Source organism: Dendropsophus ebraccatus, chromosome 1 (genome assembly GCF_027789765.1).
Source record: "Dendropsophus ebraccatus isolate aDenEbr1 chromosome 1, aDenEbr1.pat, whole genome shotgun sequence".
In the NCBI taxonomy this organism is placed as follows: domain Eukaryota; kingdom Metazoa; phylum Chordata; class Amphibia; order Anura; family Hylidae; genus Dendropsophus; species Dendropsophus ebraccatus.
In genome coordinates, this window is record NC_091454.1 from 170,413,410 (window position 1) to 170,425,824 (window position 12,415).

Here is a 12,415-nt window from a genome sequence, read left to right on the forward strand (position 1 = left end):
CCTCTTTCCCCCCACCCTCATAGATGGCCCCCTCCTTTCCCCCCACCCTCATAGATGGCCCCCTCCTTTCCCCCCACCCTCATAGATGGCCCCCTCCTTTCCCCCCACCCTCATAGATGCCCCCCTCCTTTCCCCCCACCCTCATAGATGGCCCCCTCCTTTCCCCTCACCCTCATAGATGCCCCCCTCCTTTCCCCCCACCCTCATAGATGCCCCCCTCCTTTCCCCCCACCCGTACAGGCTGATAAAAAAAACAAAACTTAACTCACCTGACATCGCGCTCCCACGTTGATTCTCACTCCTCCTGGTCTGTCCCCGACTGCTGCGCGGCTGCCGGGGGTGTTGCGTCTTATCCCCGGCAGCGCGCGCATCCCAGAACTCCCTGCGCGCCGGAACCGGAAGTCAGGGCCCAAGGCGCGCAGGGAGTTCTGGGATGCGCGCGCTGCCGGGGGTAAGACGCGACACCCCCGGCAGCCGCGCAGCAGCCGGGGGAAGACGGAGCCCGACTCTTGTGACCGCAAGCAAAACAATGCTTGCGGTCACAAGAGTGATTGATCGGGCCCCCCTTGTGGCGGGCCCGGTCGCGGCGGCGACCCCCGCGACCACGGTGGCTACGCCACTGGCTACACTACAGGAGATATTATTACTATATGGAGGGCACAACAAGAATTACTACAGTTTGGGACCTTATGGGTGGGGAAAGGGAAGGAAGTTGATGGAAGTGCGGAGCCTGAGAAGTCTGTCTTGCAGGTTCTGAATAGATGAGTTGTAGCTGCAAGAAATCATCATCGTGATCTGCTGAGTCGGATGGAGAGGAAAAGGAAAGTAACGCTTAGATCAAAGTCTGGGAGGGAGGTCAGGACGCCGGGACCCCGTGCAGCAAGGATAGAGGTAATGTATATACAGACAGCGGGGCAGCCGAGCGGCAGCCAAAGGGGTTAAGGGGGTGGCTGCAATACATACTCGCAGCCGTCTTCAGACCAGTGCGAGTATGTATTGACAGGGACCTTCCAGGACCTTGACTCGTAGCGGATCTCGCTGCAAAACTCACAGCGTGATTTCCGCTGCGAGTCGGTACGTGTGATAGTACCCTTAGAATGAATAATAATTAGTAAAGCGCTACTGCACAAAAATGTATAGACAAAATGACAAAATGTAAACTGTAATCAAAGTTAGTAAGAACGCTGATACATAAAGCGCATGTGCAAGATCTAGCCGCATCCAAAGCGCCTTATTATGCAACAGAGGGGAGGCAGTTTTGTCACACTAGGGGGCAGCAGGCCAGCCCCCAGTGCTTCAGCCCCGGCTGGTGCTCGGTAATAGACTGGTGAGAACTGCACGAGAACTGGGCCGCGGTTCAAAAAATGGACTGCAAGCACCAGTGTCTATTCATGTAAAAACCAAAAAAGCTTTCAGTTCTGCTTTTTTCAGATCCTTTTGTCATGGACTTTGATATTGCAGATCTGATTAATTTAGTCGGGTTAACCTGTACTACTAGGCACAGCTCAGGAGTAAGAGTGCCACTACTTCTGAGACAAATACAAACTTTCTATTTCCTTAATATAAAGTTCCTTTAAGAGTTATTTGGTTACTTATCAGTCTACATTAGCTTTCAGTAAACATGCTAACTAACTTGCTCAGAAATGAGTAGCCAGGGGGTGGCTTAAGATGGACATACACACTGTGTAAATGTCTGCCGATTAGCCGTCAATTAAGCCGACTGCCCCCTGGCATCCGCAGTTGGAAAGAACAAAGATTAGGCTTGCTGGATTTCAATTTCAGATGTTTTTATTCTATTGTGAATAACAAAGAGTCTGGCAGCGGCTTATCTCCCGCTCCCTATGGCAATATATATGTATGTGCAAACAATGTATTTTCATTAAAACTTTGAGTTTGTAACTATATGAGTGCTGTATGTACAGACCATGCAGCCTTTGGTGGTGATCATTATACTAGTGATATTGTATACCTATTTTTCATATAATTCAGTTACACCATGCTTTTGGTATCATTATGAGGTCACGCTCAGACACTTTTTTTAGTAAATTTTAAGTAATTTAATGGCCACTATCAGACACTCATGTTCAGACTCTTTTTTAGTAAATTTATTTATTGGAGGCTGTTATTTGGTAAAGAGGTACTCAGGGAGGGGGTTACTTTTAGGGTATGGCCAGGGAAGGGGTGGAAATAGAGGCAGCTGGTCACTTACCTCCCCGGTTCCAGCTCCGGGTCCCGGATCACGCTGCCCCGTTCTTCCGTCCCACTGCCGCTTCCTGGTCTGAGACGTGACGTCTCAACCCATCACAGCTATTTAGCGGCCGAGGCAGGACTCTGCTACGACCGCTGAATAGCTGAGCTGTCTTTAGACGTCATGTCTCAAGCCGCAGCTCAGACCAGGAAGCGGCAGCGGGACAGAAGAATGGTGATGCGCGATCCGGGACCCAGCGCTGGAATAGGGGAGGTAAGTGACCGTCGGCCTCTATTTCCACCCCTTCCCCAGCCATACCCTAAAAATAACCCCCGCCCGGAGTACCCCTTTAAGTTGTTCACACACAGATTTTTTTACTTGCCCGTCTTTCACCGGCTTAACAAAATTCAATGGACCCTTAAAAATAGCCACATCCAAAAGGGTGTTGAATGCGGCTATTATTCAATCTAAACTTAAATAATGTACCAACATGGCTTTCATTGCAAAGTATGTTTAATAACGCCGCTATCTTGTACTAGAGGATCAAACAACGGATGTTGAAAATTGTTGTTTGAAAACAGCCTTTGTGGTGTTGTTAATTGCCACATAATGTTGACAATTGAAGAAGCAAAAAATGTTACTCCTAAAATCTTATATGAAAAATGTAAAGAAAGAAACAGCGGCTACAGCGGATTGCTTAATGCCTAGCTTGCCCTGAATTTACATGGACTTTTTTTATGCCAGCAAACCTGACTATTGTTGTTAAGTTCTTCTCTCATATGTTGGATGAGCCTAGTGCTTCTACACTTGATCTAATTAAATAGAAGTGCTTTCTAATTGTAGTACAAAGGGTGCTCTAATGCTGCGTTTACACGGAACAATTATCGTTTGAATTTTTGCAATAACGATCGCATTTGAGCGATAATTGGCTTGTGTAAACACAGCGAATGATCAAGCGACGAGCAAGAAATCGTTTATTTTGATCTTTCAACATGTTATCAAATCGTCGCTTATCATTCGCTAAAAACTCGCAGATCGCCTCGTGTAAACGGTCTTTCAAAGATTCACCCTATGTGAAAGATGGGCTTAGGCGATCTTAAAAACAATCGCAATAACAATTTTCCTTACAAATTTTCTAACGATTTTTCTAATGATTTATTTGTCTAAACGCTGATTGTTATAAAAACTAACTTCAAAATCGTTAAACGATCTATTGGGCGAATTATCGCTTTGTGTAATCGCAGCATTAGTCTTTACTGTAAAGAATCATCTACATGGACAAAAAACTGTACACAATAAAAGTAGTATGGCAACATATTAAGTCTTTTACCTGTACTGTAACACCATTCAGCATAAGAAGAATAACTTTAAATAAATGGTTAAATAAACTGCTTAACTTTACTGTGCAGTGTACAGTCAGCAAAATAATTGTAGGGAGCAGCAAGAAACTAAAATGTAATATCAACAATGTCCGTTAGGTGGCAGTGTAAGAGCCCTCTGGTTACAATTGTGTAATGACAAGTGCATTGTGTGCTTTAGATTTTTTGACAGAATCAGAAAAGAGTGAAAGTGACAAAAACATGACATTTCTCCTTGTCTTTCCTTTAGTATCTTGGAATCCGCCTTTTGTTAACACTGTATTCACTATATAAAATATTTTTTTATATCTATTCTAGCATTTTGAATCGAATCCCCTATCCATGCCTCTCTGCCTCTCTGCACTGCTGCAGCTGAGGGCAAGCATTAACTATATATTTGCTTTTTTTTTTTTACATGTCATGACATACATGAAATTTTAAAGCCAATCTGTACTTTCAAAAGAAAAAACCTGCATGTTTTTGTTATATAAAAGGCTTTGTCGGATGTAAATTGATAATTTATCATGCTGCTGGAGCTACAGGAGACATAAGAGGTGTATACTTACCCATCCTACTCCCCCACAGCTGCTGGTTCCCAGGTCGCACAGTGTCTGTCTCTGTTCTTTTCCTAAAAAATAAAAAATTCCGCTGACGTGCAGACAGAAAATCACCACTCAACATCAGGGCATTTTAAGGGCATTATACTGTGTGTGGAGCACTAAAGGAGGCCTTATACTGTGTGGGGAGACTTAGAGTGTGCCCTTATGTCTTCATGTGCTGCTGAAGGAGGTGAGGGGGCGATTAAAGGAAATTTCGCACAGGGCACCATCTACCCTTAGAGTACATGCACACTACGGAATGGCAACAAAAAATCCGCCTCTGTCAAAACAATGAACCTGTTCATTTTTTGGATGGACAGCAGAATGGAATCTATGACGCGGGCGGAGACGCTCGTAGCCGCCAGGATCAACAAGTGGGTGCGAGCTGCGGAATCCGCAATGGGTTTTCCGATGCCATTCCGTAGTGTGCATGTACCCTAAGGCTGGTCCTGTGAGTAAGTATATTTTCCATTATATTCTCCATATTACGCTTGTCTGAAATCAGGCAGACTCCAGTTTAACCCCCTAACGACCACGGGTCCGTATATTTACGCCCTGTAGCATGTACGTCCATGCTGCACGTCCAGGTGCAGCATGTAGCCCGGGGCCGCGGCTGTTAGTGGGGCCGCTAATACAGTAATCAGATGCAGCTGTCAAAGTTGACAGCTGCATCTGATTACTTACTTCTGCCCATCCGTGGTGGTCTAGTGGCGGAGATCGACCCTCCGGGACGTTGTCCCGGAGGAGCGATCCCAGTGTCTTCACCCGGCCGGGGTCTGCGCCGTAATAGCGCTGATCCTGGCTCGGCACTCGAATGCTTTTGGCTGCAGCAGCATCTTATTGATCTATGCTGTTTAACTATACAGCATAGATCTCAATGAGGTAAATGGCGTAAGCGCCAAAAATCCCAAAGTGCAAAATTGCGCATTTGTGGTCGCATCAAATCCAGAAAAATTGTAATAAAAAGCGATCAAAAAGTTGCATATGCGCAATCAAGGTACCGATAGAAAGTACAGATCATGGCGCAAAAAATGACACCTCACACAGCACCATAGACCAAAGGATAAAAGTGCTATAAGCCTGGGAATAGAGCGATTTTAAGGAACATATATTTGTAACAATGGTTTGAATTTTTTACAAGCCATCACATAATATAAAAGTTATACATGTTACATATTGTTGTAATCATAACAACTTGAGGAACATATATAACAAGTCAGTTTTACCCCAGTGTGAGCGGCATAAAAACAAATACCCCCCAACTAAAAACAATGCTTTTTTTTTTTTTTCCAATTACACCACACATTGAATTTTTTTCTGGTTTTGCAGTGTACTTTATGCCAAAATTCAGCCTGTCATTGTAAAGTACCATTAGTGGCACGAAAAATAAGGGCTAATGTGGGTCTGTAGGTGAAAAAATACAAGTGCTATAGCCTTTTAAGCACAAGGAGGAAGAAAACCGAAGTGCAAAAATCGAAATTGGCCCGGTCCTTAAGGGGTTAGAATGGCCCTGCAACCCCAATGTCACACAACCAAACCCCAAGGGCCCCCCAAAACCCAGCAGGCGCCGCCAGTGGAGAAAGCTGCCACCAAGCAACCCAAGTGTGAACATGGTCTTACTACTCACCATTGCTCCTGCAGGTAGAATGGGAAGAACAGGAGGTACTTGCCATGTGTGCACAGGTGCTTCCTGCTAATTGGGATCACATGGGTATGATAGCACTCAGAAAAGGGAGACAAGTAAAATACGGACAAAAAGAGAAGGTTGCTGCTGTGCCTCACACCTATGGCTGACACAAACAGGCCCGCTTCTGCCATGAGGCGGAATGAGCCTTCCGCCTCAGGCGGCAGATTTTGCGGTCCGGCAGGGGGCGGCATTATGTCCCCCCTGCTGTCATTTTTGTTAAGTATCACTTAACAAAAATGACAGCGGCCGCTCACCTGTCCTGTCGCCCGCGCTCTACACATCCCGTCAGGTCCCGCGATGTCACCCTTGCAGCTGTCACGGACCTCCAGGCTGTGGTGAGTGCCCGGGGTCGGTGGGGGACGCGCTGGGGTGATCGGGTCGCACGGGGCCACCCTGCGCGACCCGATCACCCCACTCACTCACCACAGCCTGGAGGTCCGTGACAGCTGCAGGGTGACATCGCGGGACCTGACGGGATGTGGAGACAGCGGAGAGCGCGGGCCGGCTGCGGCGTGGGACAGGTGAGCGGGGGGGGGGGGCGGTGCGGGGGGGATGCCGGCCATCACTCGGGGCGGCCGCCTGAGGTTTGCCTCAGGCGGCAGAAACCCCAGAATCGGCCCTGGACACAAATGCCTCTCGGCTACATTTCAAAACCAGCGTCAGGACCGTATTTTACTTGTCTCCCTTTTTTGAGTGGCTAGCACTCCTCCTTTGTAAGACCCATGTGACCCCAACTAGCAGGAAGCATTTGTGCACACATGGCAAATACCTCCTATTCTTCCCATTCTACCTGCTCACCAGTAGTAGCAAGACCATGTTCACACTTGTGTTGCTTGGTGGCCACTTTATCCACCGGCGGCGCCTACTGGGTTTGGGGGGTTTGGTCCTGTGATATTGGGGTTGCAGGGCCATTCTATGGCCCCCCTTCCCTGCTTGCACTCGCTTTGCGGGGTTGACTTAGTGTAGGGACTCATGTGAACCAGGGAACCTGCACGTGGTACATGAGCAAATATGGTTTGATCAAATTATATACCAACATCCTGGCATTGGTTTTTAAATGTAGCCGAGAGGCATTAGTGTCAGCCATAGGTGTGAGCACTTCTTTCTCTTTTTGTCCGTAGAGGGCCATAAGTGTTACATGACTCATGTCACTCAAGAAATGAGTCTAGGGGAGAAGGTCTCTATACTGTGACATCCAATAGATTTTTTTTTGTTTCATGTATTCTGTATGAATTCTGCAGAAGGAACCTTTATACACCTCCATATGGAATCAGAAGCATATGGAGGTAGCATATGGCTGCATAGACTGCTGTACTGCAGGCTCTGCAGAATAATATGATTATATGCACTTGCCTATAATGCCCAAAAGCTATGTAACATTATACAGTGAATTTATTCCCTTTCATACAAGTCAGTCAAACTTTTAAGGCAAGGAAAACAACTTTGGAGATTATATAATTACAATTTCCATTATATCAGAGTAATTTTTATGGGGTTTAATATTCCTAACAATAATAATTCATATTATCTATAAATATATGCAGCCAATAAAAAATAGATTTAGGATTGAAACTCCATGTAAAATATTACAGGAAGTTTCTTTTATAACTGAATTACCATACATGATGCCACCACTGGAGCAACTCTGAGGGGCTTTAATAATCCGATAGCAGGGGATTTATTATTATGAAAAGGTTGCAAGCGACGGATTGATGAAGATGGATGAGTAGCAGGCATTCGCATTGGCTCATTTACACATGGCCAGAAGATGTACTGCAGGTGTGTGACGTCACAGCCCTCAGCCCTCTTGGAATAAAATCAGCTCCTTGCCTCATTCTTACTCAAGCTCTGAAGGTGTATAGTCCTCCCTGCATCACTGGCTCCAACTCTAAGATATGAACCAAGATTCTAACAGTGATGTATTAGATGCCCCCATTACTAGTTGGTCAGTGTACTATTTTAGCATTACCTATGGATTATAAAATCTGAATATAGGAGGGCAGCTAAAGTTGGTGTAGCTAGAGTCCTGTACTTTAGCAGTCTGCACTCTGATCTGTTACTAATGTGCATTAACACCTCCACCAGGAGGCAAGAAGCTGAAAGGCATACAGCATAATGATTCAGAGGTGCAAAGACATGGAGAGGTCTGGCTGACATTCACCAAGGAATCACTCAGAACTACAGCAGCAGTGGCAGGAGGGCTGTTTTACACTCTAAACTTTGGATTGATAGGAAAATACCTGTGTTCTTCTAAAATACCTTCTTCATCATCAAAAGGAGGAAAACACTGAAGACTTCTATCTGTCCTGAACATTTTTTTTTCTTGCTGGACACAAGTTGCCTCCTGACTTCTGTGCATCTGTGATCTGATTTACTGTCCATGTGCAAGGCTCCATCCTGGGGACTAGTGTAAGGTGCTGTGTACCCAGGGACAGCTTTCCTCTACTTATCTGCTTGGAGTGGAGAGGAAGCCTTTGTGACAGTACTGTATGACTCTGGCAATCCATCTAATAAAAGGTAAGACATATGACATTACCACTTATATTATATATAATTATATTGATCACATGTATTTATGACTAAAGTTTAATAATTTAAGACTAATGCTGGGTTTACACGTAGCGATAATTGGCCCGATCGTACGTTTAACGATTTCGAAGTAACAATTTTTTTTTTTATAACGATCAGCGTTTAGACGAAACGATATCGTACAGAAAAATCGTTTTGCGATCACTTAAGTCTATCTCGCACATAGGTTAAATCGGTGAATGACTGTTTACACAGAACGATCTGCAAATTTTTTGCGAACGACCAATGACAATTTGAGAAGATGTTCAAATATCAAAATGAACAATTTCTCGCTCGTCGCTTGATCGTTCGCTGCGTTTACACGTACGATTATCGTTCGAATTCGATCGTTATCGTGCAAATTCGAACGATAATCGTTCCGTGTAAACACAGCATTAAGTTTAATAATCGATTTTAAATGAGAACATTTATTTTCAGCAATGCATGTGTAACAGAATGTCACCACTATAGACATCATGAAGTGTATACTCTATATACATCTACATATATAGGATATATATTATACCCTATATACTATCTGCATATATAGTATATATATTATACCCTATATACTATCTGCATCTTATGTACATGTTCACACATGGGGCACTTTCTCCAGTTTTTTAGCTGCAGTTATTTGCACCACAGCCTGTTTTATCTATTGTCATTTTTGTTTATTTTTTTCACATTTCAAAATATTTTAAACTTAATATGTAAATATAGAAATCCCAGTTCTTGCCCATGTAGGTGCACAGTCCAGTATACAATTGTCTGTACTTTTATCATTTTCTACACTTGCTTTTTTAACTGTTACACTACCTTAACATCACTTATTTCCCCAATGTGTTAGTAGTGCAGCTTTCATATAGTAAACCTTCCTATTCTATTCCCTGCACACATGTGACCCTGAGTGCTTGACCTTGTATTCCCAAGGAAGTTATTATGCAGTTACCTGATATGATCGGTCACTTAGTAATTACCAAAGTCATTGAAATTCTTCTGTGTCTTCTTTCATATTATCATCTGCTGGGAAACAATCCCTCTTAGACAAGGTAGTAGAGGATGGTGCATAGAGGTTTTTAACTAATTTTAGGGCACTAGATATAACACAAGTCTGATCAATGGGGAGCAAGAAACTGAGATCTGAAGACTGGCTAAGAAATTGCTGCACATGTATATACATGATAGGAGCTTATGTGCTATTGATAGGGACTGTGCACCCTATTCATAGGATCAGAAAGAGTCTGGGACCCCTGTCAAATAGGTGATATGGAATATTCAGTGTACAGTATGTTCTATAAAAATCACTACTGCCACCTGACAAAAAGGGATTTGTGTGTAAATGATCCTTGTCATTGGGCTCAATGTTGCCTATAGTAAATACATTTTTACCTTTATGTGCAAATAATGCATTATTTAAGTTTATATATACATGATGTTATCAAAGGAAAATGAAACCCAAACCTAACCCTGCTACATCACAGGAGAATTACTTGATAAAGAAGTCACCTCAATAAGACCTCTCCAGATGCCCTACTCAGTGGGTGACCATGTTCCATCTGCTGACAGATACATTTGGATCTTGTGGATTCTGATTCTGATTCTGCCAAAAAAAAAAAAAGCAGAATTTGTGCCAACGTAAAAAAGACGAAAAAAAAAGTGTAAATCTGGCCCATTGGGGAGAAAAACGAAAAGTGTGCACCAAAATTTTGGTGCAGTTTGTGCCAAAAAATTTACACATGTTGTTTGACAGATTTTAATTTTTTTTTTTTTGTAGAACAGATTAGAAAAAAAAGAGAAAAAAAAACAATGACACTGGTAGGAATCTGGCACTTTCTTAGACTGTCTAGTCTAAATTAATATGCAAAAGAGGAGCCCGTGGAGCCTCATTGAAGAGTCTCAAAACACAGGACTAGCCAGATAGCCCTCCGGGAAGGACCCAGACAAGTGGTATTAAGTGGCCCTATAAGTCAGTGTAATGACAAGGGATAAACCAAGGCTAGGTAACCATCCACATACAGCTATTTCGGGGTGTTGCCCCTCATCAGTGTGGAGCAGGATTCTGGCTAGGTGGGAGCAATGCCTAGTAGAGTCATAAGAGAAACAGATTGCTGAACTCAGGGAGACCAGCCAAATGACAACACTGCCGGCTGCTAGTGAAAGCGCTCAATGCAGTTAAGTCCTAGGTGCATTGCCCCCTGGGAAACATGAATATGCAAAAGAGGAGCCCGTGGAGCCTCATTGAAGAGTCTCAAAACACAGGACTAGCCAGATATCCCTCTGGGAAGGACCCAGCCAAGGGGCAGCTCCTGTTAGGAAACCACCAAATATCTGGCTAGTCCTGTGTTTTGAGACTCTTCAATGAGGCTCCACGGGCTCCTCTTTTGCATATTCATGTTACCCAGGGGGCAATGCACCTAGGACTTCACTGCATTGAGCGCTTTCACTAGCAGCCGGCAGTGTTGTCATTTGGCTGATCTCCCTGAGTTCAGCAATCTGTTTCTCTTAGTCTAAATTAAAACTGTCTAAAGCTCCTATTACACAGGGCAATGTTTAGAGCAAGTAAGTGCCAACCTGTCAGGTCAGCGCTCATTTGCTCCTCATTCCCCGCTTGCTGTTGGCGCTATTACACGCGCCGACAGCAGGGAGGAGCGGGTAAGAGCCAGAGGCGGGGGGAGCTGGCCGGGGCGATCGTCAGATCGTCTGGGCAGCCCATAGGAGACAGCGGTGGTCTGCCAGTCCTATTACATAGAACGGCGGCAGCAGATCGGTGCCAGGCTGATCGTTGTATTTCAGTCTATTGAAAGACAATGATCAGCTGACGACATGCATGTCGGCTGATTGTTGTCTTTTATTACACGAAACTGTTATCGGCCGATAATCGCCTCGTGTAATAGGGCCTTAAGAGCTAGAGAGTTTTTGTTTATCTCCCCCAATGAATTTGGACAGTTGGGGTAGTATTACACGGGCCGAGCAGGGCCCGATAATACCTGTTAAAAAGTGCCGATCTGCTAGATCATCGCTCGTTTACTGGGCCTATTACACAGCCCGATAATCGTTTAACAAGAGCTGCAAGGACATCGTTACCGATGTCCTTGCAGCCCTTGCTAAACTGGCATACATTACCCATCCACGTTCCAGGGCTGCTCCTGCCATCCGCTTCACCCCGGGTCCCGCGCGCGCTCTAGCTTCACAGCGGCCTGTCAGCTGATAGGCGCTCAGCCAATCACAAGCAGGGACCGCCGCGGCCTGTGATCGGCTGAGCGGCCTATCAGCTGACAGGCCGCTGTGAAGCTAGAGCACGCGTGGGACCCCGGGAGAAGCGAACGGCAGGAGCAGCCCTAGAATGTCGATGGGTAATGTATATCGTTAGTCGCTGCCCGTGCACCGCTATTACACGCAGCGGTGCGCAGTCGACGCCCGACAAAAATAGGTTCTAACCTATATTAACGATCATCCGATGAACGTTGTCATCGGCAGATCGTTGCATTTGTTACACGGAGCGATAATCGGCTGAATCGGGCCAATTCGGACGATTATCGTTCCGTGTAATAGTACCCTTAGTTTGATACAACCCATTTCTATATAAGTGATCTACATTTATAGAGATGAACCACTGGGCCCTATTACGTGGGTGTGATTATCGTTTGTACAGGGCAAAATTGTCCTGTGTAATAGCCCCAGGGATCAACTGATGAATGAGCAAACTCTCACTTGTCTGCTAATCACATCATTTTGACCTGTCAAATCTTTTTTTAGTCAACTGCCTATTGCCCTGTGCAATAGGGGATGTTAGACCAAAAAATGATAAAAGTAAAGGGCCACAAACAACACTGTGACCATTTGTGCGGCCCTGCCTGCAAGGTGACTGAGCCGTGTAATAGACTTGTTAAACAAGCGCTAAACAGGGAGCAGTCTGCCCATGTATTACCAACCTGAGAACTTATGGCAAACCAGAAGTTTTGCTCCATATCTTGTGACCTAGGCATCAAAATGATGTGATTTTAAAGAAAAA